This window comes from Astatotilapia calliptera, chromosome 10 (assembly GCF_900246225.1).
Source record: "Astatotilapia calliptera chromosome 10, fAstCal1.2, whole genome shotgun sequence".
NCBI classification, from domain to species: Eukaryota; Metazoa; Chordata; class Actinopteri; order Cichliformes; family Cichlidae; genus Astatotilapia; species Astatotilapia calliptera.
Window position 1 is genome coordinate 21,127,392 of NC_039311.1, and position 25,005 is coordinate 21,152,396.

The window sequence follows — 25,005 nt, forward strand, 5'->3', positions numbered from 1 at the left end:
TCAGGAACAAGAAAGGCCACACAGGAACAGGAAGAGGAAGTAGGTTCTCGATCCAGACAGTTTTCCAGCCAGAAAAACTGAATCAATGTTCTTACACTGCAAAGTTTTGTTGGAAAAGTTTCCATCCTGGCATTTTAGTGAACGTTATTTTGAAATCATCCATCTAAACATGGTCACATGCCCCCATGGCAGCATCATTCAGTGGCAAAAACATCCCCAAGAAGGAAATTGTTTCCCATCATTCCTTAAAGCGCTCAGATCCTGCACGAGCAACGTGATAAGGAGCCCAAGATACTGATGCTGGCTCCACAAGTCATCATCAGATCTCAGTGTTCGCTACAGCCCTGCACGCAAAAGCTCTTTTGGATGGACCAACACAATATCATGCTGCTGATTTTAATGTTATGCATGACAAACTATAATTCTGACCCGATAACCTTGCATACTTAACCAACTATGCTTTCATTAATTTATCACTTTAAACATTTTTAAAGTCTAAGGAAACCAAACATTTCACTTAATTCTGACGTTCGTAAAGTTAAATAACAAAGATCTCAGTATTCGCCAAAAATAACTGATTATGCCAAAATTGAACACCCACAGCAAGAAGTCATCTTATTTTTATGAAGCACTAAACACACTGATTGAAAGGCTGCCACACAGGGCGAACTTTAACTTGGCCTAAACTAGTTGTCCTCTGAGCACAAAACTCATCTCATTGGATGGCATTGGATACAGCACCCCCTTCAATACCTCAATGCCTTTTATGTGTTTTGACAGCAGAACATTTTCAAGGGATCAGAGGATAGTCAGAGAAATCTAGCTTCAAAAAGAATCTGCAAACAGTAATAAAAAAAAAGAAATTGCACCTTGATCTTTCCCACAACCTTTAAATATGAGCAACATTTTTATAAACTTCTCTCTCTCTCTCGCTTATCTGTATTCCCTCTTTCTCTCTCCCTAGAGTCAGAGAAATATGCATTTAAATTAATATTCTTTTGGCTCTATGAATGGGCCTCAATGTCTGTCCCATCAATACCCAACCCCCCAACCAACCCCCACCATCTCCAGCACTAAAACCTCGACCTATAGAAAGCCAAACCCCACGCGGACCAAGCACCTCGAAGTTGTCATCTCCCTTCCCTCTCTTCTCTGCTTTTCTCATTAATCTGTCGCTCTCCCATTCGGTCTGTTCCTGTCAAGATCTTACTAGGTCATCAGGCCAATCCTATTAAATCACCAAGATTTTAGTGTTATATTCAAGCCCTTAAGCTCTCATTTCTTACCGCGTAGCATGCGTCACCATGAAGAGCACTTTCAGAGAGTCACTTGCAAATTTGTAAATGTTCTGAATATTGCATCACCAATGCTACAAGGCGATGACAGTTAATGAGGTGTGTGTCTCAGTGTGTGTGTGAGTATATGCTGCTGTGTGTATCCAGGCATGTGTGGACAAGCTGTCCCTGACACCTGCTGCAGCCCTGGGCAAGAAGCTGTGAGGTTAAGAAAGGCACAGAGCAAATCCATCCATATGATGATTGATATTAAATAGGTTAAGGGTCGGAAAAGGTCAACAATTGGAGTGTTTATGTAACAGCACAAAAAAATGTCACTCGGTATGTCAATGAATAGGATCCCTTCACAACAACAAAAAAATAACACTTAACACAAAATGCCAGTAACCTAATATGCTCGCATGCAGTTCTCACGTTTAAAAAAAGAAAGAAAAAAAAAAAAGGTGTTGCAGCTTTCAAAAATTGTTTAATCCACCATGTTTGGTCTGAGGAAAAACAATCCCTCAATAGTACGTCCAACAGCCATCTCTAATCAGCTAACTTTAGACCCTTCATTGATCACTCCATCCATCCATCCATCCAAGCTGTCATCAAGCAAAAGTGTGTAAACTTTAAAATATAAAAATAATGGAAGAAATAACCGGAAAAACTGCAAAAGTAAACAAGTCACACAGAAATACAGAAATGGAAACACTGCCGATGAGCTATAGTTAAACAGTATATCTGACGTATTTCAGAAAACATGCAAGCTCAACTTCCTTCCTCAAAAATCACTCTTTGAGTAGAAGACTAAAAAGCAGCCCCGAAGGCATCCACATATTCTTTATTACCAACTGCACGCACAGGCATAGCCTGCTTTTCTCTTCAGCGCCTATTACACAAATACCAGAAATAAAGACCGAGTACATGTTGTGCCCTCCAACTCTTTTGTTAGCATAGCCATCACTGCCTCTCTCTCGCCCTCTTCACCCTGGTTCTCTCGCTTTGTCTCTGTCAGAATGGATCACAGCAGCCTGGGGGATGTGCAGCTGAGTGGCTTGTCTGCTTAAGCTCTTCCTCTGAGGCCGCTGTGGCAGGTTCATGGCCCGCAAATGTCCGCTTCATCTTTATAAGGTGACAGATTATAACTGACACATGTAAAGCATGGGGGGGAGACATAACAAACTGTCAGGTTATCTGTCATTTCCCAGGAAGCTGAAACTTGAAGGTTTTTTACCAACTGCTTGGGGATCACATACTTTTCCCTAGCAACAGGTGGTTGCCAGGGGCTCACTGGTCAGTCTCTGGGCCTGTGTGACTGGGGGGGGTTTAGTTATCATTTTCTGCTATCAACCTCCAGCAGCCACTTGCAGCCAGCTGGGGAATACTCATTTTTCCCCTCACAACTGATGGTTGTCAGATAGTCACGGACCGGTCTCCAAGCCTGCGTGGTTGGCTTTTTCACTTGATCCTATATTGCCACCTGCCCAAAATGGCCAACAAGTTAACATCAGATGTTAGCAATCACAGGTCTGCAAAACCTCAATAAATATGAGAGACAGAGATTGCCTTAGTCCTACCCACAACATTAATTACGGACATAAACTTCACTAAACTGTGTATAAATGGTGCATGTAGTGGTGAAAGCACATTTTAATGAAACCACAACGAATGGACCAAAACTAATTGAGGAGAGACAGAATTTAGAGTATTTTTAAATGGAGGCCAAAATCCCAGCTTAAGACTTCAGCGTCAGTGTGGAAAATGATAGCGAACAAAGAACAAATAACAAATAAGATGCGGGAATGGTTTACAGACAAACCGAGAGGCGATTTCCACTTAATTTAGCATCTTAACAAGTTGTTCGCTTAGTTTAGGGTTAACAGTCTGATCAATAGCCACTGAAAGAAACTGGAAAACCTCCGATTAGCTGATCACACAAAGAATTCTACATGTGATGGTCTGTTGACAGTAGATGGGAAACGGACTCTGTGTAACCAACAGCACACAGAGAGACAAATGAGCCTTACATTATTGTGGTTTTTGTGTTTCAGTTCTGGGCCAGAAAATTTGCTTTTATCACCATATGATCCTCCGCAGCATTCCTGTGGTCAGCGTTTGATTTTCACAGAATGCCTCTCAATGTTAGAGCTCTGCTTTGAATCTTGATTTATTCACTTATTGATTAATTTATTGCCAGATGCATGAAGCAAAGCAAAAATATTAAACTGCTGCATCATTTAAAAGGTTTTTCCTTTTACTGTTTTATAGTTTAGCGAATGTATCCCCCCCAGGATTCCATTTGTTTAGTTTTGGTCAGAGATTAGTTGGCATTTGCCCTCATTTTCCTCTTCAAATGAAGCCACAACAGAACAAATCGCATTTGGAAAGACTGTGTCTTGTTATACAAGGGTCTAAATTTAGAAGAGAGAAGAATTTTGCCAGTGCAAACTTCCAAAATAAATGTCTAATTGGATTAGGCAACTCCTCTGTCACAACAATGAAAGACAGGCAAGCCCATATGGCTTTTTGTGTCAACACAGATAGTGACACGATAATATTTCTATTGCAATTAAATTTGTACGCCAAAATATTTTCATTCTGTTAAAATTATAACATCTGTGTAAGGGTAAATATTAACTTTTTCTCTCAGACCAGTAAAATTATATAAAACTGACATATTCTCTGAGATCGTGCACGTCAAAGAGAACAATAATAAAAAATAATATCAAAAAAGTAAAACTTTTCGTTATGCACTAATTTTTGACCAATGGAATAAGATGCACAGATGCTTTCAGAACTCATAAGTGTTGGTACAGTGCTGAAGACCCATGCTTATGTACTGCTTCCTAGAATATATTTCTAAATGCTCAGAGGTATTTAACATATCTAGATGACAATGGGAATCAATGAAACTCATAATTTAAGGTCTATTATTTACAAAAAAAGCAAAAAAAGTACAATTTCTGTCCCATTTGCTGCATGCATATCACCTAATAAGAGTAAGACTTTCAAATCGAGCTTTAAATGGCACTCACACAGCCATAATTAAAGATATAAATGATTATATATGACAGCATATAAATAAACCCTAATTAAATACAACTGGTATTCTTTGGTATTGCAATAATCAGTTGATGTAGCGGTTAGAAAAATGCACACAAGCACATTAAATATGGTAGACTAAAATGCTTATTTGAGATATATCTATATATATATATAGCTGCCTTTCAGCTTTCCATTTCAGGTTAAGTAGAGCTAATAGTGCAAAGATCATATTGAACCCCAATGAGTCATTCGCCTGAAGTGCGGCCTTGAATGGATGTTGCATTGCATTAAGTCAAAATTCATGAGTCAACCATCATACTGAAATATACAGTTGGTCGACCAGCTTAATCAACCCCTTCCCCCACACCCTTCTGCCATCATCATCAACCAAACTACCCAAAAAGCTGTGTTTACTACAATTTCCTGCTGAGATGGGCATTAATCCCAGCCTGCCATACTCAATCCTCTTCCACCTACATCACCCTAACCCTTCAGTTTTTGAGCATTAGTCTTGACATCCTGACCCTCAGTCCCATCAGCCCCACAAAATCTGTTAAAGACCAAAAGTGCTCTAAAAAAATCCTTAAAAAAAAGATTTAAATAAATATATTATAAAATATTTAAATATCAAACAGTGTAATCTCACTCTCCTCTAGAGCGAGAGCCAGACATTAAATCAAGCCAATTCCACTTTACACCCAGACAGAGTAAAGCAATACTCACCAACCAGATTACCCCCACTAAGCCAAAGAGTTTTGGCCGGCTGTACACCAGGAGACCCCCAGCCCACTTAGCCTTGCACGTGTGTGGACGAGTGTGTAAAATATGTATATCAAATGTGTGAGGGTGAGATAAAGAGCGAGATGGAGAAGAGCGGTAACCTGGGGATTAAATATTCTTAGCGGGAGGTTATTTCTGGAGGACAAAACAGACCGGAGCTGAATGCAGACACACACTCGGTTTAATGGACATGCACGCACACACGCACACCCTCGCTCACCATGCCAGGGGACTGTGGTTTGCTTGGGTTGGCTCTGGGAAGTCTCAGCCCACCCCTGCACGCGCTCCTGTCTCGTAGACTCATACACACACAGTCAAAGTGAAATTAAAATGTGTGCCTTCGGTGTTCTGCATACTAAACACCATTAAGAGGTAAAGTGAGTGAGCGAGATAATATATTAGGTTTGTTGCATTACATGCATAAATTGCCTTAACTGGATGGGGGGGAAAAGGCGCTGGAAGTTGAGGCGTAGCACACTTCCTTCCACCCACAAACGACGCTCTAAACAAGTGCAGGATGCATGTCTTGGAGTATATTCTGTTGACCTGTATTTCATCATTTCATCTTAATTAATAACAACCACACAAAGACTATGGAATTCTTTTTCTTCTTCTTTTACATCAACCTAACCCACTATCCTTTCCTGTTAGTCAGCTGGCGTCATGTGCTAGGAAGACACCATGTATCAGATTTACTGGAAAAACCTACAAGGGTGGGTGAGACGAATGTGATTAACATGCAAAGGAACAAGACAATAATACAAAAAAATGACATAAAAAAAAAAAAAAGCTCATCACTACAGGTGGCCTCTTCTGAGTCATAAAAACATCTTTCAATGCAAAACAAACACTCTTTTGTTTCACAGAACATTAGACTTAACAGTGCAATGATGTGGTACACAAAAGGCTTTTTAAAAACACAACACATCTGTATCTTGGTTTGCACTACGATGGGTCTATCTGACAGCCTTGAAACCTGAAACTTTGGCTTCTTCCACTGACTTTGCATACGCTTGCATCAAGTCTGGCTGTTCTCCTGATTCCTTCTGATCATACAGTGGGACAACTATGCTGACTCTAAACATGCAAACCATCTCTTTCACCATAAATAAAATATAGCAAAACTTCTATAAATCTTTATTTGATCATCTCCCTTTTCCTTCTGCTTTCATATCTGCGCCTGCTGACTCTCACAAGACAGCACAGCAATAGTTACAGAAAGGCCACACCTCAGCTCGGGTCACTGCATTGTGTTCAATAATTCAGCGCATCTGTTCCTTTTTAGGACTGTTTTGCATTCATCTCAAGCTAAATCTGGTGGGTTGGAAAACCAAAAAGTACAGTCCACTAATCACAGGGTTGCTGGTTCAATTCCCACCTACTAAGTGCAACACTGGCAAAGACGCTAACCCCAAAAGTCCAACCTAATCTGTTGGCTCACTAACACATGTGGCCTGTATCTGTGAGCATTACTTTAAAAACAAATGTCTGGATACGTGTGATTAGACATTTGATGTTCCAGTCACAGTTTCATACACACAGTAATGTGCAAAATTCTTGACCCAACCCAGTTTTCTTCACTTTTTCTTCCAATGAGCCAAACTGGCTTGTGATCTTTTAAGTATTCTTAAGCAATAGTTCTTCAGGCTTTCTGGAGACCTTTTAAAGTTGTTGTTTTTTTTTGACTGATTTTCTGAGTTTAAGCCACTTAACACTGACCTATTCAAGCATCAAAAAGGCACCTAACTCAAAGTATGAGTTCCACTTTCTTAATAGCAGTCTCTCCAAAAAAATAGAAAAAACGCATCATTGTTTCCGTTTCTTTAGCTGCATCTATGAAAAATCTCAAAGTAAACATAGTTTGACAGACATAAAAATAGGATTTTTGTACCAACAAGTCTTAAGGGCTTGAAAAAGAAGGTGACCGACTTTTCTTGTTTTCCACCAACTTGAACAACTCAAGCTGCTTTCTTTTTTGAGCTCTTTTGACTAATATCATGACTTGGATGACTGAGAGCCAGAACACAGACATATGCACCAGTGAGGTGATCTCCAAAGGGCTATTAGCTGAAAACTTGCACATCAACAGTATTAAAGCAGTGTGGGATCATCTTGACAAATAACAGAAAAAACATGGCAGCCAATATCCAGAGAAGAGCTTTAAATGTCTTTCAAGCAGCCTGGAAAACCATTCCTGAAAGCTGCTTAAAGAAATTACAACAAAGCTTATCTAAGAGAGTTGGGCTGTGTTTAAGAATAAAGGTAGACATATCAAATATTGACTTTCAAGCAGGTTAGAACTATACAAACTCTGTTTTTGTCTTATATACTGTATTTTCATGTATTTTTACTACTATAGATTCTAGTATGTGTTTTTTAAGACTGCCAGTAGTCATGGCATTACAGAAGTCTCCCGTGTTTGCATCGGACTGATGCCCAGTGTGATTACTTCAGCACAGTGGGGGTTTGCTCATGTCTAGTTTTTATAAAAATAACACAGGTTCTGGCAAAAATGGCACCATAAAGCCGGGCCAAGAAAGCAGACATTGCTGTTGTGGTACAAAATGAAACAATGGGAGTGATGGAGACACTTAAAGGCTCCTGCACCTCATTTAAAACACACTCCTTCACTCATCCGCCACGCCATTTCACAATGTCTCAACACAAAACAGGGTAACTACACAGAGGGAAACAGAGTAAGAGACGATGGAGGAAGGAAGAAGGCGAATAGTCATTTCCATGTCAGGCTGATGAAAGGAAATGAGGAAGGACATGAGGATGAGAAAAAGAAGAGGATGACGAAGGATGGGATTAATATATTTACAATACAATGATCAAAAACTTTCACCTTAAAAAAAAAAAAAATGTAACGCAGGAGAAAGAAGATTTGGAAGCAGAAAGAAGAAATCATTGTTTTGGAAGCTCTTCCTTAAACGTTAGATTCATTTTTCATTAATCATTTCTTCTCTTAGCAGATTAAGCTGAAATTAAGAGCATTTTTAAAGGTGGCAAGCTGGATGTTGACATGACACAAGTTACTCGCGGCCTGTTTTAACACTACATTTAAATTCTTTATCAAAACCAAAAATGTGTGACCAGAGAGAGCTGATAAATCTCACTCTGGTAAAAGAAGCCACAAGGGGAAGGAAGGGTGTGATTTCAGCGCTAGTAAGGAAGTCACTGAGGATACAAAGTTGAAGAGTTTGAATTCTGAATTCGCCATTCCATAAAAATAGGCCAAAATGAAATATCAGCCTTTCGGAGAAGTGCAGTCATACATCATAAGCATAAAACCTAGTGAAATGTGAAACAGATAGAATTTAGGTTAAAACAATAAGAGCTCAGGAGGAGAAATCCCACAAGTTTTAGGGTCTCCCCTCAAAGAGTTTTGGAAAGACAATCTTCACTAATTCAACAGTTATCTTATCTTGGCATGCCCCCCTCAAGGCTTTCTGTCATCTTGTAGATCACTTAGAGTATCTGCAGTAGAGATGTCTTTTTACAGCTTCAGACACATGCCCCAGCTTGCCACATTCATACTGGAATGACAGGAATAACAGAGAGGAGGAGACACAGTTTCACCAATGCTTTCTGAGGCTGTGTTGCATTGTGATATATTAAAACCATTTTTGTGGAAAAGATTCACTTCTCAGTTTTAGTAAGATGTGGCCACGAAATGAAAAAGTCAGTCGGATTTACACCTCGTTCAGTAAGTAATACTTTAGCAACTATTAAAATACAACCACTGATCTCAAATTACGGCGGCAGCTGGATACCAAACTCCCTGCAAAAAGGCTTTCAACCGAAACTCGATTAACCTGAAAAAGACTCCACATTACACACGAGAAAGAGGAAGCGTTCTCTCCTGTATGAAAGGCAGCATCTGCACTTCTGGACACGGCAACCACCTGCTTTAACCTCACAACCTCCGGACTCACAGTTCCCTGGAAAGAGAGGATAGAGTCCAACCACACTCCAGCTGTGACATGCAACAAAGGCTCCTCTCTCCTTTTGTTCTGACTCATTTCAAGGGCTTTGATGTGAAGGCAAAATAGACGGTTTTATTAACAACATGTGTCAGCAAGAGAAGGCGTGTGTGTTGATGCATTTGTGCATTTATCTCATTTAAGCCACATCTGTCTTCTTGCTTCTGCAAGTGTTCCCAGACAGATCTTAATATGTCAGAAGGTTAAAAAAAAAAAAAAACACCATCCTGCTGAATATGCAAGTCTGGGCATCGGCTACAGAGGCCTGAGGATCCTCTTTGAAAGGTGTATCAACTGTGAGCAACACCTTTTCTCCACCGCAGGCTGAGTTTAAAGGACATTATCACAGACATGGTGAATTTGGATATGACGGTTCAGCGCTCCAGGCTAAGAAATAAAAACCTTAAACTGCAAATTGACTTTAAAGAGGTTTGCTGGGGGTAAATAAATCTCACTAAATCCCACCATGTTACATTCCTTTAGGGTCGCAGATACCCATTACTATTACTCCATAACTTAAGTATCTGGGAATTACTGCACTGAAGCACATTTTCCAACCTAACCTTCACACGTGACACTTTATAGAGAGCCAGACCCAGCACACTCGCACGGATGACATTTCTAACGTGTTTCTTTATTAAAATTCTCAGTAAAGTCTTCAGACTTGTAGCCAGTGGTATGTTAACAGTTTTGCAGGGTGTAAATTGACTATAAAAATCCTGGTTCAACATGAATCCTTTCGCTAAATGTGCAACATCACTCAGAAAGGTGGGTTGTCAGGTACAGCCATTCACCAACATCACCTTCGATAGTTGCAATTAAACAATTTGCTCCCGTAATCTCTTGCAGTAAAAGTAAATTTTTAAACAGCTGTGAAAAATGCAGCTGTCTCTTTTATGACCGAACAGCAGCAATCAGTTATCCGAGTACAGAAAGTAAAAGAGCATTCCTGAGAGTTCAGCTTCCCTTCTCACTTCCTGCTCGATTCCGGGTGTTTTATGATCTTTAGAGTACACCAATGTGAAAACGTGAATGTAGAGCCGGTTAAATGTACACATCACGTTTACCCTTTAAGCAGCATTTTTCTTAAAGTTGATAGATAGCTTACTGCCTTTAAGGGAGAAAAAGGCAGACTGCTACTACACCTGCAGAAGCATGAAGAAACTGAAGCCAAATTCAAAAACGTTCTTTAATCAAGTTGTTTTTTATTGGATTGCAAGTGAGTTTTCCACTAATGGCAGCTGGATTCATTTGCTTTACGCAGAGAAACGAGTCCTAAGGTTAATGAACATATCGCTTTCACTTGTTAAAATGGCATTTCCTCCATGCAGCTGTAAAGATCCAAAGTATAGTCAGGAGTCAGCAAAAAGTTGTAAGTGCTCTACACATTTTATTCCCCCATATTTTCCTGCACTTTAATATTAAAACTTAAATAGCAAAGAAAAAATATCAGTTTTGCTTTCCCAAGTAAGTATTTTGTTTATGAAAGCAAGAATTACTGAATACTACATACATAATGACAATATGTCATGTAAAAACAAAAACATGACAGTAACCCACCATGTACTTTCGTGTACACCATGAAAGCATACCACATGATTCAGCAGCTTATAAAACACCAGCAGCAGCTACTGTTTATGACTTTCACGAGTCTCTCAAAAGGTTGAGTCTCACTCTTTTTTTGAAACATCACTTAAAGTTTGAGATGCATAAATAAATATTCTCAATCTGGTTGAGATTTGGACTTTGGGACAATGTATCACCTTGATTCTTTTCTTTGTCAGCTGTTTTGTTGGGATCATTGTCCAGTTTTGGCAACGCTTTAGCTATCTGACAGTCTTATATACACAGGAGTTCATGGTTGACTCATTGTCAGGGTCCAGGTCCTGTGGCTGTAAAACAAACCTAAATCATCACAGTCCCACCACCGTGATTAAAACCCCTCATACAAGCCCTTTTTAAATGACCAGAACACCTTTACTGTTTGTGCAAGAAAGAAAATTCAAAAGGTTTTGGAAAGAAGAGAAGATGAGCTTCAGGGGATTACAAACAGTGTAACCAACTCATTTAGCAGAGTAACAATAGGTTGTACAACTTGGTTTTAAGTGTATTTCAGTCAAAGTATGTTGCAAAAAGGGAGAAAAAAAGAAGAACTTATACAGTATTTCGCAGCAATGGTTAGGTTTATTTAGGTTAAAGTAGTGCAAGATGCCTTTAAATTATTTCAGTAGTTCCCGTAAACAAAACAGCAACTTTGTGGCTAAGCAGATAGGGAGCCTCTATCATTGACACACATGACTTCATGCATATGCAAACACTCACCACATGCATCGGTTCTGCAATTAACTCACTGTACGTGTCAGAGAATGATGTATGGGTTGTGAGGAGTGCAAGAGTTGTAAGCTTTTTTTAAATTTACATTTATGTGCAAATCCCACTTCCTCTTTACAGTTTCATGAACGATCAACTATAATTAATTCATGATGGGTTTTGTGCATTTCTAACCATGGCATGAGAGCAACAAACGAACTTGTTGCTTTGCAGTTCCTTTTTCAGTTCCTTGAGTGACTTCTCTTTGTATCTCTACATTGTGACTATAAATTCTTACTGAATCATTTTAGGTTTAACAGGGCAAGGAACAGATAACGAAAAAGAGAAACGGCATTTTTATTTTTATGCATGCTTCACACCTCGTGAAGACTGCCTCTACATTAATATATGGTCAAATGTGTGAATTTGCGAGTAGACGCAACCACAGAGACAAAAGGAAATATGTCATCCTGATCTGTATGCATCTATTGAGCCTATACTGGACGTGGAAGATGAACCAAAAACAAAAAGTCAGAATTATCACAACACACAAGTACTCACTACATCGAGGGGTTGAGTTACTGTATTGCTGCCAAGCAATGTAACTGAATAACCATAAGCTAAAATATTTACAAGCCTTCGTCCAGCTTGAATACTGGACAAGTATTCGGATTCTAATTGATTCTGAATCCAAATACTCCACGTCAAAGTTTCAATTAATCAGATGACAGGGCAGCAGTAGTAACGCCAATTTAAAACTGATATAGATAAACAAGCCATTTCTGCTTCAAATCGCTTGTCTTTGTCACGATTGCGGGGCGATCGTTGCTCAAGAGTTGGGAGTTCGCCTTCTAATCAGAAGGTTGCCGGTTCGAGCCCCGGTTTGGACAGTCTCAGTCGTTGTGTCCTTGGGCAAGACACTTCACCCGTTGCCTACTGGTGGTGGTCAGAGGGCCCGGTGGCGCCAGTGTTTGGCAGCCTCGCCTCTGTCAGTGCGCCCCAGGGTGGCTGTGGCTACAATGTAGCTGCCATCACCTGTGTGTGAATGGGTGGATAACTGGATGTGTAAAGCGCTTTGGGGTCCTTAGGGACTAGTAAAGCACTATACAAATATAGGCCATTTACCATTTTACATTTAAATGACCTGATACGACCCTACTAGATTTTTAATGAGGATATTTATTATACTGCAACATGAATGCTTCTCCAAAAGTTGATTCTGTTCATCTGGTTGTAGCGTTTTCAGTGGGAGAAACGTTTCGTCACTCATCCAAGTGACTTCTTCAGTCTCAGCTGACTGCAGGTTAGAGCTGGGCGATATATCGAGTTTTTAAAAAATATCGATATATTTTTATACGAGATATAAGATGTGACAATATCCTTTATATCGATATAGTCTATGTTACGTTATAATTATACTTGTGGAGCCGCAAGTTTGCCTCTCTTTCGTCCACTTCCGTCTCTACGCAACGTTACTCGGCCTCGCCTCTCTTTCACTGAACACAACTCCCCCTCCTCCCCCATCGCTTCACCTGCAGGAAGCGACAAGATGGACACGGCAAATCTCCGTTAACGAGTTACTGCGCATCGCCCCGTGCGTGGGGCTGGACGGCGTCAATGTGTTAGCTAGCTAACCACGCTAACGAGCTAACCACGCTAACGCCATGCAGCCCAGAGGGGCTGCACGGACTAAAATCCTTTCATTTTCTCAAAAGTTGACAGCGCGCCTTATGTATGAATTCTGGTTGTGCTTGATGGCTACGAACCGATTTTATGTGGAACACGGCGCTCAGCAATCTGTCAAAAAATGTTTTAGTACGACTTTGGTAAGCTACGGAGCTGCACCGCTTGATGGATTGTCGGAGCATTACGGCTGAGCCTCGCGGAGTGATACGTACTGTGCTTCAACGTAATATTACCCTACTGTGTATAAGGACCATAAATGGCACCTGTTAAGAGACGTGGTTGCGAAGCGGATTTCAAACTCCAGGCTGTCAGTCACGCAGTACAAGTTGGGAACAGAGCAGCTGTGAAATCTGTCTTTGTTACTATGCTCAGCGTCTTTTAGTTTACATTTTGACTGCACAATTGTGAGCTTTTTGTTATGCACAAAAACAACATTGTTTTCTTTTATTTATGGAGCATTATTATTTAATAAATGCTCATAATTTATTTTTGAGTAAATTTTATGTACATCTGCTCTATGTTAATAAAAGTGCCTGTGTGACATCTGGGACACAGCTTTGACTAAGAACTCTCTTCTTGTTCTTACTTTATGGCTTTAAAAAAATATATCGAGATATATCTTATATCGCCATCCAGCTAAAAAATATCGAGATATGAATTTTGGGTCATATCGCCCAGCCCTACTGCAGGTTTCCCCAAATCTTATAAACAGTACATTTGCATAATGACTGAAACCAGCCCACTGAAGGAAAAAATGGACTGGGAGGTCAGTTCCTTCATCATGATTATGCTAATCATCATTATGCTAGTTCAATGCTAATGTGCAATAAATACACAATGTGAGATGGATATCTTTTCGTGCGCATTAAAACATATCCATCACAAATTACTGACCACAATTATTGCTTCACAATTATGAAGCAATGACCGCTGGTCTGACAAAAAGATAGAGATTATGAAATCCTTTTTGCCTTACATACATCATACCCACTAGACATTTTTTTTAATTTACACAACCTTTAAATTTCTTCTTGTGTGTACAAATGTGTATGCATGTGTGTGTCTCAGACTGTCTCCATCCAGCGTCAATGCAAGACAACAACAGCAAAATAGCAGGGCTGTGTCGTGCCCTAATTTCCTTTTCATCCATGCTACGTCACAGATAGAGGAAGACCCCCAGCCCCCACTGTGCTGTGCTACGGTGGAAACACACACACACACACACACACGTTTACTGTATGCATACAAATCTTCTGCAAGCAGAAATGTGCCTCTAATAGGAAACACACACGATGTACAGGGTGCACAGTTAGAATATAACTGCATGCATGCACACGTAACTGTATCATCTTTGTTCTTATGCGACATATGCAGAGGAGTGAAACGCCTCTCTTTTCTGTCTCCATTTTTTACTCTTTTTCACACATTTCTTTTTCTACTCTTTTGTTTCACCAAGCCAGAGGCTCCTCTATAGACACTTTTGAAAGAAAAAAAAAAAAAAAGGTCATGTTAGCTTTTAAACAGTGTGAAACACAACCGCACCCCCCACCTCCTTTCCTCCTTACGTACTGGTTCTTTCATTTGCCTCCCAGCACAAACTCTTCTTTTGCTCTGGATGTTAAAAAGAAGAAGAAAGAAAGAAAGGTTCAGTCGTGCCATAATTGAGAATTAGTTATGGTGTGGTGTGCACTTGTGTGTGCGTATAACCCTCATCCATCAGAATAGTTGACAGCTGAACTACTGAATAACCGCCATTACCCCTGTTGTTACTAACCAAGAACACAGTGGGTGGCTACGGAAAAAAGAAAGAAGGTAATGTGAGAAGAAGAATGAAGCCTTTTCCACTCACAGATTTTACCTTTAAGAGCAGCTAGCTTTACAGCGCAATTGCATGTTTACACTTAAACACACCAAGCCAGCGCGATGGCACCAAAGTGTGTGATTTTACATAGCGTGCCGGTGTTAAAGAACCAGAGGGGTGTGGCACCAAATGCAACAGCATCACAGTGGGAGCTGAATTGGCTCTGTCACTACACAGACTGCTGGCTAAAAGGCTTTTTATACAGAACAGCCACATGGAGTAGAAGCATAATATTCCCGCCATTAACAGGCGGTCTCAGAGCTTCAGGGAACTCCTGCTTCTTCTTCTTCTTCTTCTCCTCTGGGACATTTACACATTCACTTAGCCAGCAGCCTATTTGTGAGGTTGCCAATGACAGTTAAAGGTCAATTTGAAGTCAGAGTAAATGCTTGAAAAGAAAGCCATTATCAAGATGGCCCTAATGGGTGGAAAGCCTGTTTTTAAACCAGTAACAGACAGCATGCAGCTAAGCACACATGCCTGAACAATATGCTTGTGATTTTAGTTAGCCTTTAATATATGCACACACTATATTTTTGCAGCCAGGAAGCATTACAGGTTTACTACAACATGTCCGTGTAGCTGTAATTCTTAGGGAGTAAATTTACTTTAATAAAATTTAGCCATCAACTATTTCTTCTACAGACCCAGCTCTGGCATTGTTTTACTGGCTAAACCTGGTCTGCACATTATAACAATCACAGTTAAAATACTGTGGTCATCAAAAATTTTACTATTCAGCCATTTGTGTCCAAACTACAACAGAGACAGGGGTCCTTGTAAAGCCATAGCTACACCAACTTATGCAGATGCCTGAACTTTCCTTACACTCCAACAAAATTTTAAAATTCTCAGTTACTTAGTGATTGAAAATCACATGAAAATCAAACACGATTCACTTCTTTGTCCCTCGTTTCTGGGTTGTAAAGGAGCACAGTTTGTCCTCCTGGCATCTTTATCATCCGTCTGGTAGCAACATCTCATCAAAAGTGTAAATCCAACTAAACAACATGTATATTACACACAGACCTCATACTTAAAGAATGCACTATGTCCATATTCTCAACATGTGCAACCTGGCATGCATGGTTAAGGAACATTATCTGTATGGATGTCATGCTGTCCTTTTCTGCACATCCACGCCTGCACGACAGTCTGATTTTAACATATCATATTCATAAACCATCAGACTAAAACAGTTATATACACACTGAGTAGTCACCAGAAAATATTCTAAGAGCGTTGAGCTTTTTGTTGGGGGGCTTGCTGTTATAATACATCAGCAAGCTGCTTTCTACTCAATTCACAAAAAACTGTGGGTGTTATAATTTGTCTTATTATATACAGTAACCACATACATAATGTGTGGCCTTACAGGATGGCTATCGATCAGTAGGTAGAGTAGGTCATCTACTGAATGCAAGGTTGGTGGTTCAGTGGCTGATTGGCTGCTCCATTCTTCATGCTTCATCCTTCGGCAAGATACCACAAGTAACTCTCTGATGTGTGAATGGGTGAATAAGGCATGTTGTATAAAACGTTTTGAGTGCTCAAGTAAAAAAGTACTATATAAGACTCAGTCCATTTACCACTGGAACCAGTATAGGGTTCAAGGGGAGGCTAGAACATATCCAAGTGAAGGCCTCAGTCACACAGGTCTAGAGACCAGTCGTTGACCTCCTGGTGATCACTGGTCTGTAGAGAAAAGTGTTCACAAAAAGAGGTATATGGTGATGTCACTAGCAGACTGCTGTGATCGCCTGTAGTTTGCATTGGGCACAATACAAATTCATGCAATTCATCTACAAGCAGTCACCAAGTGCTTGTAGAGTGGATGTAGGAAGTGTGAAAACCAGAAACCGAGACTATTTTCTTCCAAAGTAAAAGCCTCATCTTTTCAAGTGTGTTAGTGGCTGTAATAAGGTAGAAGTTAGATTTTGAAGACACACTCTCCATTTCTGGCTAGCAGCACACTTTTTCCAAGTTTCAGTACTGCTTGGCAAGTAAATTGTTTGCTGATGAATCTGTGACATCCACTAAAACAATCTGCTACCAACAAAATCAATCATCAGGAGGTTTTTGGTGTAGCACCCTTACACCCAGGTTCACCCAGCGAGAGCCCTCACTCACTCGACACATTTCACTTGTGACCATTGGTGGACAGGGAGTCGTTGACTGATCCCCAGGATTATGTGACTGAGGTCTAACACAGAGAGAAAGTTGGGATAGTACCTGGAAAGAAAAACAACCTGTGGGGCTTGGGCCAAAAAAAAAAAATAAATCAAACCAAAACACACATTAGTGGCTAATCTACAAAGACTATGGCCAGATTGTTTAAAAATTGTCACAATTGAGCTCCGAGACTCCAAACTGGAATATAATTACAGGCTGAAGCATTGTTTAAATAACTGAAACATAAACAGCAGTTATAACTGTGAAACAGTATTGGGTAAAAGCAATGGTGAATTGTTGGGGTGGTCATGTTAGGTTCAATACAGGTCCTTTGTCTTTAACTGGTTACAATAATTACAGCAGTTTTCTCATTATGTGTCTTAGACAGGTTCCAAAAACAACTAGGCCTTTTAGCTTATCACAAGAACCAAGATAAGGCTATTACAAATCAAAACACTTGCATAGTATGTTTTCAATCAATAGTGTTAATACCAGAACTAAATCACTGAGTTATATTTACACATTTAAGATGTGAAACAAAAAATGATCAAGTATCACAACAGATAATAGAAGTCACAACTCTGAATCTTGAGACACACTTTTAGCTGAAAACATTGCAAAAATCACATGTTGCTGTCATGCAAGCGTCTGAGCATGCTGCCTCGTTTCCTTTGGAGCTCCAGTGAACGCTTAGCTGGTAATTACGATTTTCTTGGCTGATTGAGCCGTGTCATGTTAGAGGTGGAGCAGAGAGCCAAACATTTCTACAGCCTCAGTAATAACAAGCTAGGTCGACCCTAAAATGACATCTGGCTAACACACGCAATCGCATCAACATCTGCATGTGCGCACACATGGGCATCTGCTCATGCGCATGTTCATCTCACGTCCCACGTTTGTGCACGCTTCAAAACTACTTATTCAAGTGAGGGTTTGTGGCTGTCAGAGTCTATACTAAAACACAGTTTGTGTGCGTTTGCATGTGTACAGGCTTTGGTCTGAATGTGTCTACATCTGTAATTGCTACACAAGCCAGTCTGTTACCCTCAAACAGGATGAAGCTGCTGTTAATTTGCAACAGTGGCGATGGCACCTCTGCAAGCAACATTCGTTTTTTGGTAAATAATATGATGACTATGTGATGAGCAATTACATATCAAATCTGGAGACTGTAAAAATGAAAAACAATTTGGGAAGAATAATAAAAAAATAAATGCAGAAAAAATAAAGACATTGTCATTCCAGTCCAGTGTTAAGCTTTGCTGTTTTGTTCTGCTCTACCTCTACTTTATTAATGTGGAAGTTTATTGACTAGGGCAAAAAAGAAAATACAGTAAAATCCCCCCACTACGTTTATATGTTTGGGGGAATTAAGCCAGTTCTTACAGGAAATGCTTGACAAGGCTTCCAATATGAATGCTGCTGGAAAAGAAGGTATAAAGTCTAAACATGAGTATATCTGGAGCAGAGGAAGGTATATAAAACCGCCACAGTTTCTGTTTGGTCACCCAAAATAGCATCACCAACATTGTGTCTGGCCAAAAGTGAGATATGGTCATAAGCACACTTTTAGTTTGCAAGAAGTCAGAAAGTCCTTTCTACAGGCCTCACAACGTGCCAGTCAGATTGACCTTTTGACATGGTGGATATCGTGGGCATGGTGGCGTACAAATGGACTGTGCAGAAAGGGGATTTCAGGATATAGCAGGCAAAACAGTTTTGCTTCACTGTAACTGCTGTCAAAGTTAAAAGAAACAGAACCTTGACAAAAACATTACATAGACTGGTGAGTTAAACATGTGGGTCCTCTGACCCACATGTTTAACTCACCAGTCTCATCACATGACGAACTCTACTCAACTGAAAATAAAAAAGTGACAGGAACAGGCATATTTTACAGTAAGCCCAAGGTTAAAACTGTCATAATAAAAACACAAGTGAAAGCTGTCAGGCTACCCCAGGCAAACAGCAGCAAACTGTAACCAGCTAAACCTTAGGGGCTTCCCGGGACAGTCACACATCCCCCTCACTGTTTACAGAAAAGCCGAGGAGGTGGAGGTGCGTGTGCGCAGACAGTTACTTATGTAACTGCAAAGAGGACTCTGACATGCTGTTAGATATTACAGACCTGTTGCAACGGATTCAAAAGCACATGACGCAGCACAGCGCAGGTATACAAAGATTAACTCAAAAAATTTGCTGACTTGCTCTTTATTTGCCAGCACCCTGCTACAATGGCACAGAACACGCAACAACATCTCCCTCTCTCATCCCGGCCTTAGTGAATCAGGTCACGCCGTCTGATTTCTGGATCCCACATTGGACAAAAGCAGAATTGTCTTCGTAGCCACACATCAGCTGACCAGCGCTTTGTCGTGAAAGAGAATTGGGCTAGTTTGCTGTTAAAAAAGGTATATTTAGCAGAGTGGAACATCTGCCCTTTGCAGGTTCTGTCCTATCTGAACAGTGTAAATAATAAACTACTTTGAACAAGCATGTTCAAGCTTCATCCCTGTTTGTGGTTTGCTGACTGCAAGGATCACTCTGTACTGCAACAGCGAGGCCAAGTAATCCAAACAATTTACCTAACAGAGCAAGAAGGTCCATCATGATGTCTTTTGTGGTGTTAAGTTGTAGCCAAGAATTTTTGACAATTTATCAATGACCAACTTCAGAGACTGGTTCAACTCGGCTCACGACAACAAACGGGCAATGGATATACTGTTTGTGCACTCTGGCCCTCTCTTTAATGAGCAATGAGGATCTTCCCCATGGAAGACACGTTGGACAAACATGCCATCTTCCTGCTGCATCAACAGTTCTTCAGCAACATCTCCCAGGAGGAAACAGACCTCTGTTTCAGTCTCCAAGTGACACAACTTCCAATTTGGTCATGCACAAAAGCAGCCATAGCATGCCTGAGTTCCTCTTAACTCGTAATTCAATAACTGGGGTTCATTCCCCAGAGGAATTTGGAAGACTTTTTCCAGTACCATCATAACAGATTTTGTTAAACACATTACTACTGGTCATCTTAGCATCGGCACACCACTGAATATGTTGTTGAATACAATAATCTACTAAGCTTTAGCCAAAGAGATGATTTCACATATGGTTAAACCAAATTTTGGAGTCACTTTCAAAGTACTTAACTCATCTCTGTGGTATTATCCAGTTCTGGAGTGCCAGTCATAGTTTCATTCATTCTTGCATGACATTCTATCATTTCTAGAAACCAGAATCATGGTCAAATACTGCCTGTATTATGAAAATTGTTAATGCTCAACAGTTTAATTTCCCATCACACAATCAAATTCAAATGAAATTACAGTTAACTTTGTCATTATACCGCTGCAGCAGCAACATTGGTAAAGGTTTGACCTCCAAACGACGACTTTTATCAGTTCATTAGACAAAACAGAAACGGAGAAACTTTTGAGAACTAATTCTTATTGCCATTTGTAGATGTGATAGGCTAAACTTGATTGGGAGCTAAATATCCATGAAAATTTCAAAAACATACCCCCAAAAGCTTTTGATTTACTGGACGCTTTTGAACTCACCCATCTCGCGCCATCAAGCAGGTTTTTTTGTGTCTTCTCTCTAGGGCTGGGCCATATTATACCGTTCACGGTAATACCGGTATAATGTTAGGCAACGATAGGAAAATGAAATATCGCGATAAAATGGGAATAAAACACGCATGCGCAGTGCCTTTGTTTTCATACGCACATGGCCGATTGTTGAGTGAAACAGATGAACCAGAATTGGTTTGTAAAAATGGTGCAACTTCAGTGATGTGGAACTGGTTTGGTGTTTGTCCGTCAGATACACGACAAAGCACATTTTTTTGCAGAACATGCAAGCGGCCGTTGTTATTGTCATATTTGTCGGACTAAGATGCTCTTAAATCTGGGAGTAATCTGGGTCCTAAACTCTCTGTATTCTTCAGGTCAAACAACACTGCAGCATCACTTAGAGTTAAAAACTGTCTAAATTCTTTCATCTTTAATAAAACGATCAGCATTGCTGCTTAACCAGGTGTAACTATAAAGTTTAACTTCCAGGCATCCATGAAAACAAAAGTTATTACATTTAACGGAGTTAGAAGCTAGCAGGAAGCTAGCGGAAGTTAGCTCGCTAGTTTCGCTAGTTACCTAAGCATGATATTGCATGTTCTGACTGAGAGATTTCTGAAAAAATTCAAACGTACAGCTCTGCTATCACTTCCAACATAAATGAAGACAGGAAACTAAACAGCAGTGACGTTTGTAGGGTTACTGAAGTTGGGCTAGCTGGTATATAATGAAGTGCTACGTGATCGCTAGCAACACAGCTATGTTAACATAACATAAACAGTGAAGCTGGAGGACGAACACTAACACTTTTCCACTTATAAAAGTTAACGTGAAGGTTCCTCATGGTTAGAGACAAATGCAATCGCATGGCAGGATGCTGTAAACGGACCAAACTTCAGTCAGGAGAACAACTGAGATAATCCATCCACAATACGAGGTTAGTCATTAATATACTGCAACATGGGAATAGAGCAGCTGCCAGAGAATTCAACATTAATGAATCAATGGTACAGAAGTGGAGGAAGCAAGAAGAATGAGTTTAATAAAGTTTGATTTATCTGACTGCTTTGTTTCGCTTAATGTGCCTTATAATCCTGTGCACCTTATGGTCCGAAAAATGCGTACTGCACACTGCAGTTTAATGTTGCAAAGCACCTCTTTTTAACTTCAGTGGATATTATACATGGTTATGCTCAGGATATGTCAGCCCATTTCTACTGGAAATGCCTTTTGGTTAAACTTTCAGCAAGGAATTTGCATTTGCACTGTTACATTTTTATAAAGCTTTAATGTACATAAAAACCAGCTTCTTGTTTAAGTGAAAATAAATGGAAGGTTGTCTTTTTGCGCTAGTAATGTTGTGGAGTTGTATTTTGTCTCGCATCAATTATATCGTCAGTTATATCGTTATCGCAAATTTTCAAATATATATCGTGATAAATATTTTTGGCCATATCGCCCTGCTCTACTTCTCTCTCTTGTAGTTCATGCTTTTTCCTTCCCGCTGTCCCTTTCCTTCCATCTATCTGCAGGGATCTCTGGCTCCAGGTAACCAAGCTACTCTGTGTTTATTGTTTGTTGTTGCTCATTACTTTTCTTTCTTTTCTTTCCCCACACCTCAAACAGTCCTGGCTGTCTCCACATTGTTGTCATGCATAACAGCAGCAGAGAACACTGGCTTTTCTCTGTAATGCTTCAAGGTCTTGATCTTACTTTGCTCTAACGCCGTTTTCACACAAAAGCAATGTGACTTATTTCAAAGCACTTTATTAATAATGGATTGCATTTTATATAGCGCTTTTCGGGGCCCTCAAAGCGCTGTACAATTCCACTATTCATTCACTCTCCCATTCACACACTGGTGGAGGCAAGCTACAGTTGTAGCCACAGCTGCCCTGGGGCAGACTGACAGAAGCGAGGCTGCCATAATCGCGCCATCGGCCCCTCTGGCCATCACCAGTAGGCAGCAGGTGAAGTGTCTTGCCCAAGGACACAACGACAGAGACTGTCCGAGCCGGGGCTCGAACCGGCAACCTTCCGGTTACAAGACGAACTGCCAACTCTTTGAGCCACGATCGCCCACGATCACTTTGAACATGATTTTGTTGATAAATTATTATCTTTATTATTATTATTATTATCATCATTAGTAGTAGTAGTAGTAGTATTACAGAAGAATTTTAGCACTGTATCCTCCTGAGAACCGAGGAAAAAAGAATCTTCCCATTAAACGTTTTTTTCTTTGGATCTAAAAGAGGTAACCCAAATACAGGAGATATCACTGGAAAGCCCAGGAGGTCCTCTACGTAGTACATCAGGACGTAATAGGGTACCTGAAATAAGTCAAAAGATATAGACTAAAAACAAATGTCCATTACAGAGAACATGCATTAAACAGTGCTTTTGCACCAACAAGGGGAATCCCAAAGAGCTACTGGGAAACTGGCATAACACAGCACGTTGTTTAATGTGTCCTTAAAAAGAATTGAGGAAACAAGCGGAGGACAAAAGAAGAAGCGGCAGGTCTAAATATACACACATCTATAGCAGATGAGCAGCATCTGAAAATCGTGTCTTACGAACCAGTGGTCTTTGATTTATTTTCCTATCAATCATAGATTGGTTTCCCCAGAGCCCTCACCTCAGTGTGGGATCATCTCAACAGTGAAGAGAGCAAAATTCAGCCAACGTCCACAGACGAGCTTTGAATGTCCTTCAAGATGCTTGGAGAACTATTCATGAAGATGACTGAGGTAACATGAAATGTTACCTAAGAGAGTTCCGGCTGTGTTAAAGAATTAAAGTTGATCTTACCTGACATCGACCGTCATGCTCATTACAATTGTAAAAACTCTGTTTTTGCCTTGGACACTGGATTTCCATGTATCTTTGCACATGTTTCAATGAAATCTCTGCACCCATTTCCCATTTTCTTAGGAAGATATAAAGAAATCTGGGGTGGCTCAAGACTGTATGCAAGCAAACTACACTGAGTAAAAACAGCTGCTAACTGTGAATTTTAGTATAGTTGAACCATGACATCACAAATTCTGAATGTGTTCATTTGTTAAAGTTTATGCCAGAATAAGATTTCATGCTGGTCAGTGCAGACATTTGGACCAGCCTCTAGAACATACCACAGTAATACTGACCACCAAATCTTCCCTCCTTACTGCACGTCATTTTGAGCCCTGCCCGTCATGAACTTTACATCAATGCAGACTTAAAAGGCGCAATAAAAAGTTAGACTTGAATAGTACTGACAGGACTATTAAAGACACAGCAAGTCTTTAATGGCACTTGTTTATCTTTGCACATGCTGATGAAAACTGTGTAGGCACAAGAATGAACTTTACACTACCGAAGCAGGAAGTGCTGTCACAGCCTCTGAGGTGCTCGTGACTCCCTACCAAAAGTGAAAGCCTTGGATTTCATATTTTTGCATGGAAAAAACTATTAGTTTAATCTTTTACTAGGGAGGTGGGATTATGCTTAGCCTTAGCTGAACCGTGGTTCACTGAAGTAAAGTTATGCATAAAAGTTACACATTAATGTTTTGTTTAAGGTTAGTAGTCATGGTTCACCCAGTGTTATGTGATAGGAGCTGCCCTGATTAGGATGATAAGATTAACATTTGAATGTTGGACATTTGCTATTATTCAAATTCATATCTTCTTGCTTTTGAAGAATACACATTAGATAAACCTTGCCATTAAATGTATACACTAGCATGCATTTTCCAACCTTCTTTGTCGTTCACGTCATGCATTAATGTTTGCTTATTCCTCATCATTTCTTTTGTAAATATGTGTGAGAACCACTGAGCCCATTTCCGTGCATGCATAAACAGACTTGGCCTGTAATGCTGATCTAAGTTTGACCTATAGAGAAACAGAAATATTTTACCACCACACCTAAAAGTCATATTCCGTTCAATCCCACTCTGATTTTTATGCCTTTCTACAATAAAAATTTTAATGTAAAATAAAGGCTTTTGTTTTTAGATTAAAGGCCAACGTTTGTAGCATATCACAGCCTCAAATCCCATCAGATGAACAGCAGCAGATATCAATGTAGATGAAACACAGTGCACACCTCCTCGCTCACTGTAAACACCTCACAATGTAGCTAATGGGAACAAATGTGCTGACAACATGAGAGGACACTATGCACTGTGATCAGTCAAATTCACCCGCCTAGCCTCTCAGCATGCCTTATCAGAAACACACACACACACACACACACACAAAGCAGAGTGTAAGCCTTTCACATGAATCCAATGAAACTGAGACTTTCACACCTGGGGGCTT

At 40.1% G+C, this 25,005-nt stretch overlaps 1 protein-coding gene across 3 annotated transcripts in view; it reads right to left on the reverse strand.

Moving 5' to 3' along the window:
• LOC113031220 (rho GTPase-activating protein 26) overlaps nucleotides 1-25,005 on the reverse strand; it is an 89,566-nt gene that overhangs the window by 63,629 nt on the left and 932 nt on the right. The window lies entirely within an intron of this gene.